We start from the raw sequence: 6,925 nt of genomic DNA, 5'->3' as shown, positions 1-6,925 counted from the left end.
TGTGAATGTCCCTTATCCCCTGCTCAGGCAGCTCCTTTCCCTCACAGAGGTCAAACACTGCTATCAATGCAGTCCTGTGGTGAGACCCGTGTGTGTTTTGTCCCGCTCTTGAGAAGTTGTAATTTCTTGCAAAAGCCTCTTTGTTTACTGAATCGCTTGCCTTCTATTCGTGCTCTGGGCAGATGGCTCCTCAGCAGCGTCTGGCCGATGAGCTCAGCCTCGCCCAAAGCTTCACCCTGGCTGCAGGAGGAGCCGTAATTCAGCCTCGGGGCTCGCTCCGGCTGAGCCGGGGGGGACAGCGGCCGCTGGGGACAGCGTGTGCTGGCCATGCACGGTGCCTTCAGAGTATTGACTGAAGTGGCAGAGCCACAGTCATTTACCTAAGGCTTGGGCTAATCACAGTCCCCAGAGTGACGGGCAGTCCTTGCTCCTCGTAGCTAGATGCTTCCGTGCTACAAGCTCCGAGGTGGTGATGACTGCGGATTATGATTTGCTAGTGGGATTGAGGAAGAAGTGACAGGTGGGATTTATTTCTCACTTGCCAGACACCTTTACAGGCTTTTCAATAGTTTTCTATAATTGGCTTCAATGACAGCCTCCCACAGGCACTGTACTCGTCCAGGGAATGGGTCTATGTAGGAAAGGTCTGTTAAGGCAACATCTGTAATTGCCTTAGGCTGCCACAGCAATAGCACTAAAACTCCAAACCTAGCATCATTACAGCCAAAAGTCATCTCACTGTGGGTCTTGCCTTTCACTTAATGATGTTGTTCTTCATGTAGTGTTCTGTGCATTGAAGGTGATATTATGCTTCATCAGGCCAGGATTTCATGCAGCTCAAAATGCCTTCAAATGGAGCTGTAGAGATACTCTTTCTACATACATGACACAAGCACAGACACCCGCTGGGAACTGGCCTGCAGAGACTGGAGAGCTGGACAGTGCCACGGTGCTGTGGCTGAGCCCCACAGCTGCCTCGTGTTAATCAGCACTAGAATGATTCCGTGAGCTCAGTGTTGCAGGTGAGGACTTTGTAACAGGGGGATCTGCAATGTGACAGCACAGACTGCACAGCAAACTGTTCTGAAAGGGATTTAGAGCAAAGCTAGAACAGTTTATTCCATGATGATAAAACAAGCCCAAAACTACATACTGGGGGCAAGTTTGGGGTGAGTTGTTGCATTTTTCTATGGCACCAATATTATTTTTCTGAAGATGTATTTGGTGATATGGTGGCCGCTCATATCACAGTGGATCAAGAGTTCCCCATGAAGCATGAACAGTAAGCTTGCCTTGGTAACTGAGATGCTTACAGGTCTGCTCAGTTCAGGTGTTTCCTCTTTACAGGAAAACAATTGAACAGTTTGCTGTTAACAAAACATAAAGGAAGCACAGAGTTGTTTCAGATGTGAAGCAGAAGCACTCTTGAATACTGTCCAGCTGAGTTCAGCACTGTGAATGTAATATTTCAAATGGCCACCATCAGGAAAATAAGAAATTATTGTGCCTCTACATCTAACAGGTTTGATATTCCCAGGCCACCCCTGAGCCCTTGGGTATTTTACATTAATACTTTTGCAGATGGTCCCTATGGCTCTGGCACCAGAAGAGAAAGGGTTGGGAATGCCAGAGGAAAGTGTTAGAAAGAAATGATGAAATTTTAACAGTACAACAGGTTTGAAGTGCAACTCCAAAGGATCCCATTGAAAAAAATAGATAAGTTTTTACCTCTGAAAAAAAAAAGTAAACAGAAAAGCCTGTTTAGTTATTGCAGAATAACTCAGTAGGGACAGTGCTTCTAAGGGAACTCTAGCTTTGAGGCACAACGTGGTGTTGATTAGTGCAAATAAAGCTCTTCAAGAGTCACCTTTCAGCAATTACAATCAGACACTGCCACTGTGGCTTCAAAAGCTTCATTAGCAAACCCTGCTCCTAGTGAGAGCTGTAAATCTCAGATACCCCAGAAGTTTTAGCTGTTGGAGAACTGTCTTCCCTTATTTATTTTCTTCCAAATGAAAGATAATTACATATTCCTTCATCTGGATAAATAGCATTAAAAATCAAAATAGATCCTCCTGAAGAAAACACAGCCAGTGGTATAGTTCTAAAGAGATGGGGATAATTTTCCAGTTCAATATAATGAAGTCAGGGCACCTTAAAATTTTATTGTTACCTAAAGCAACAATCTTAACAAAATGCAGTGTGGTTTAGATGTAGCCAAAAGAAAGGTATCAAAAATAATTATTTTTTCTATTTTTGTTAAGATTCTCTAATGAAACACCTGCAAATACTGAAAACAATTTTCTAGCAGTTTTCTCCTAATCCACAAATAGAAGAAGATGATATTTTCAATTCTTTCTTGGTTAAAGCAAGGGCAGTTGGCAGTGCTTTGTTAATTGTCATTGTGCCAAATACTGGCAGGCTCTTTTGCAGTGTCAGTGGTGATCTGTTTCCACAGTTTGTGGGAAGACTTCTTGCTGATTTGCCTACCAATGTACTAACCTCCCATTAAAATAGTGGGACAAATTAAGTTTAGTGCTCTTGCTAATTTCCACATGAATTCATTATTTGGCAGCTATAATAAATGTATGCCAGAGTTTCTCCTTAACCTACGTATCTTTCTGCCTCACTCACTGCTTTGTATATACTGTAGTTAATTGTTTACTCTAAGAATTTAATGAAAATACAATGAGGTATCAAAGAAATAATTACAGCAACTGTTGCTTTTGTTCTTGTAGCTGTAATGGGCTAGTTTATTAGGAAAGACTTGGGAAACCACCAAGCAGAAGTTGTGTTTTCCTGAATTTCAGTCAGCTCTTTTGTCTAGCTTGTCTCTCTCTAACAGATCTGTGGCCAGACAAATGGGCTCCTGCAGTTTGATTCTATCCAGAAATATGTTTGGAGAATAAAATCACTTAAAAATAATCTATTGGCCAAAATCAATCAAGGAGCAGTCTTGGGTGTTACTGGTCTTCCAATAAAACACCCTGTACTTGTACCTGTTTTCTCCAGAGCATCACAGCCTGACATTTTAGAGAGTAAGTAAACCCAAGAGAGCTGTTATTCAGATAAAACTATCAATATGAGTTTGTCTGTTGACCAAATAATGATGGCCTGCTTACCCTTAGGTTTGACATGACTTCTGTGGTGAAACTGGTACAAGTCATAGGTGCTAGCTTGGAAGGAAGCTTGGAGGTCATGCAGGGCTCAAAGCAGGATCAACACTGGGGTCACACCAGGCTATCCAAGGCTTTTTTCAGCTGGGCCTAGATGCCTCCAAAGATGGCATCATGTTTCTGGGTCTCTGATGTTTTTTATCCTCTTGAGTCAACACTGTTTTCCTTGTGCCTGGATGGAACCATTTCTATTTCCCCATCTCATCCTCCTGCCATGCAGCCCTGTGAAGAGCCGGGCTTTGCTGGCTTTGTCTCCTTCTGAATTCCCTCCCCCCCAGGTGATGCCAATGTCTGAGGAAAGGGCAGTCATTCCTTCCCTCCAGCTCCTGGCTGTGCTTCACTTGGCACAGCCCAGCATGCTGCTGGCTTTCCCTGCTGCCTCACATTTAACCTGCCCAAAGCAAGGAGCTGTGTGAAACTGGGACTGACTTTTCTGTCCCTCAGATATCCTGCAGCACATCTCCTTTACCACGGGAAGTTTATTCATGGAAGTCAGGGATATTACTGAAGCTTATGGCACACAAAGCCAAAGTTTCAGAAAGCAAAGAGAACAGAAATAACCCATGAGAAATTCTTCATGTGACATTTTCTGCAGGAGGTGTCAGATGTAATTAAAATACTTATGTAGGACTGGGGAGGGAGAAAAGCTTGATAAATAATTTGTTGACAAAGAAAGGGATTAAAAAAGGGGTTTTGCACATACTTGAAATGTCTACCTCTCAACCCCCCCAAAACCTCTCCTTTGAACACTGACTGAATCATTTGTTGCAGCTGTTTGGTGTGGGCTCAAAGGTTTTTAGTCTCAGATTCAAATGTTAGACAAACATAACAACCAGAGTCCTGTGTGACATCCATGTTAGGCTCAAAGTGAGGGCAAGTTTTACAGTTTCCAAATTGCCTTGCTTTGAGAAGAGATGGTGCCTTAGATTTGAACCTCTCTTAGTTTGTCGTCTGTGTGTAATAAACACATGGGGAAATAAAGGCAAATTGAGTTCCTGGCTTGGCTTAAAGAGAACTTCTGGTCAACATTGTCTCTAGTGGAATTACATTATCAACAATGAAGAGTTGCCAAAAATACATCAATGTATCAATCTCAGGAGGGGAAGCTATTAATGAGATTGTCCTTCTGTGAGTAATCCTGTACCCCGACCACCTCCTATGAGATTACCCTTTGAAAAAACAAGCCCACTGAGAAGCCGTGCTGTGTTGGAGAGAGTTGTGTGGAGCAATTAACTGCAGGAACTCAATGCTGATTGCAAGTGGCTGCTGATCCACCAAGGAAAACCCTCATACCAAACCCAGGACAAGACAGGAGCAAGGCATTAGAGGGGTGTGCAGCACCATACCCTGGAACAAGCACATTGAGCCCTCGGTGGGCAGCACAGTGAGTTTCCAAACCAGCTGGGTTCTAGTTTTGTTAAAACATGCTTTGGGTTGTTTAAACAGGTTGGATCTAGTTTTGTTAACTCATGCCTGAGTTAAGACAGAAATGAGGCAGAAATAAGTAAGCAAACTTGTTAGATTCACACTGGGCTACAGGACATAAGGATAAATATAAAAATAAATAATGGTGAGGCAGTGTGTTTTTCAGCACAGCAGGCAGTTTCACCTCTTACAGCACAAGGGTGCTGTTGTGACTATCCTGTGCTGTACATTTATCCAGTACAAAACTTTTCTAACACATAGGGTTTCCTCACTATGGAGCTGGCATGAGAACCATGCAAAGAAAGCTGCCACACCTGACTCTGTGTGTGCTAGGAATTGCAATTTTATTCAAAGTTTTCATTCTGCTGATGGATTTCCATTCCAGCCAATTTTGAAGTGTGAGGGTTTAGCAGGAAGCAAAGCCAGTGTGTGGATCTCCCTTTGGCTGGCTGGTGGGAGAGGTAAGTATGCAAGTGGACACATAAATGGGTCGGTAAATGTGAGTTGTAAATGGAAATTGTAAGGATTGGAATAGGAATTGTGGGCAAGTAGTTTATTGTCCATAATGGTCTCACTGGAGAGCAAATGGATGAGTGGTAAGCAGGTGCTGCTCGGTGGTGCTGACTGGTGACAAAGTGACACCAGAAGCCAGCAGCAGCAAAGCAATAGCTCAGTATACCAAAAGCTGCTGGGGCAGGCTGGTGGGACAACCAAGTCACAATAAATATTGGAGAATTTGGGAGCTGCTCCAAATCCCAATAAAGCAGAATCTTACTGTTTCAAGCATACAAATTCCCATTGTGTGAAGCATTAAAAAAAAAAAAAAGAAAGAAAAGGAAAATAACATAAATGTGAAACTGGGCAAAGGCTTTTGGGAGCAACATAAGCACTTGAAAGATACTGTCATATCTTAGTGTATATCCAAGCATATTTAATTTATCCTGTTCACTGCAATGGTATTCACAGTCAGATTTGGCATATGGGTTTCCCTCTAAAGTGGAGGGGAGGTCTGCTTGTCCTCACTATAATTTTTAATTGAATTTATGTTCAGTCAGCATAACATGATTGCTCTAAAGATGGTTTGTCTGCCCATAATAAGGTTAAGACTCAATTAGTAGCTGCAGCATCTAACAATGTTTCACCACTTGCCAGAAGGCTCAAGCAGCATCTGGCCAGCTGCAGGTACCAGTTCAGCTCTCATTTCGCCTTGCAGGGGTGCCAGGCCGCCCTCCCTGGGAGCGCTGAGCGAGGGATGGGCTGTCCTGGGGGCTCCCTGTGTCCCATCCCTGCTCCATCTGTTCCCTGCACTAAACAGTGCAGCACAAAACCACGAACACGTCATTCACACCCTCGCTCTGCAGTCCCCTCAAGGTGCACAGCTGCTAGGAAAACTGCTGACATGATAATAAGGTTTTTGATGTCTTTAGATGAGGATTAAGGGTTTTTTCATCTTGAAGAAATTAATTTTACTCTAATCAACAACTGTATCAACCAGTAAGCCTCAAGAAAATCTGAGTCACCATTAGGTGACAAAACCCCAGATGAAGCCTGTTGTATTTCTTCCTAAGGTTTTTTCCTTTCCATTTCTGCCCACCTGACCCTGATAAACCCATTTTTGCACTATATCCTTAGCACAAAACAAATTATAGCTTTTTCTCTCTTGCTTCCTTTTAATGTGTGTCCAGTTTTCCCATCAGTCTTATTACTTATCCAGAAAGTTAACAAACATTGGAATGTATGTGATAGTGTCAATAGTTATCTGAAATATCCATTTTGCATATATATATATAGGCATTTGATCTTGGTTGTAAGTTGATTAACAGCAGGTAAATAAGAAAATACGTCATTTTTTATTTATGAGAAAAAATGGACAGACATGTAATTTGAAGGCAACCGGGAGAAAAGATGAATGTTGTAAATGAGAATTCTACCAGCAAAGGAACAGCTGAAATTTTATTGTCTGGCATTTTATATTTGCTCATATAAGTCAGATACTATCATTTGGTCAAGGTCTGTTTTATGTACAAATTTTGGAGAGCAAACGTGTGTCCCCTTGGGACATTTGTATGTCCCTTGGCAAACTTCCCATCTTCTTCCCGCCAAACTTCTGCACAGGAGCGGGGCGAGCAGCTTGTCCATCGGCCGGGATTCCTCAGGCGTTCCCTGGCGCAGCTGCTCACCGGGAACGCGCTGCTCTCGCCGGTATTTACCCGTTCGGTGAGGGCTCAGGGGCGGGAGCATCAACCGCGTTCTCTGCCCACCGACCCCGCCATGGCGCCGGAGCTGTGAGGGAGTTGGGGGCTCTGAGGGAGCCGGGGGCGTGG

Source organism: Geospiza fortis, unplaced genomic scaffold, assembly GCF_000277835.1.
Source record: "Geospiza fortis unplaced genomic scaffold, GeoFor_1.0 scaffold130, whole genome shotgun sequence".
In the NCBI taxonomy this organism is placed as follows: Eukaryota; Metazoa; Chordata; class Aves; order Passeriformes; family Thraupidae; genus Geospiza; species Geospiza fortis.
This window is presented reverse-complemented; position numbering follows the sequence as displayed.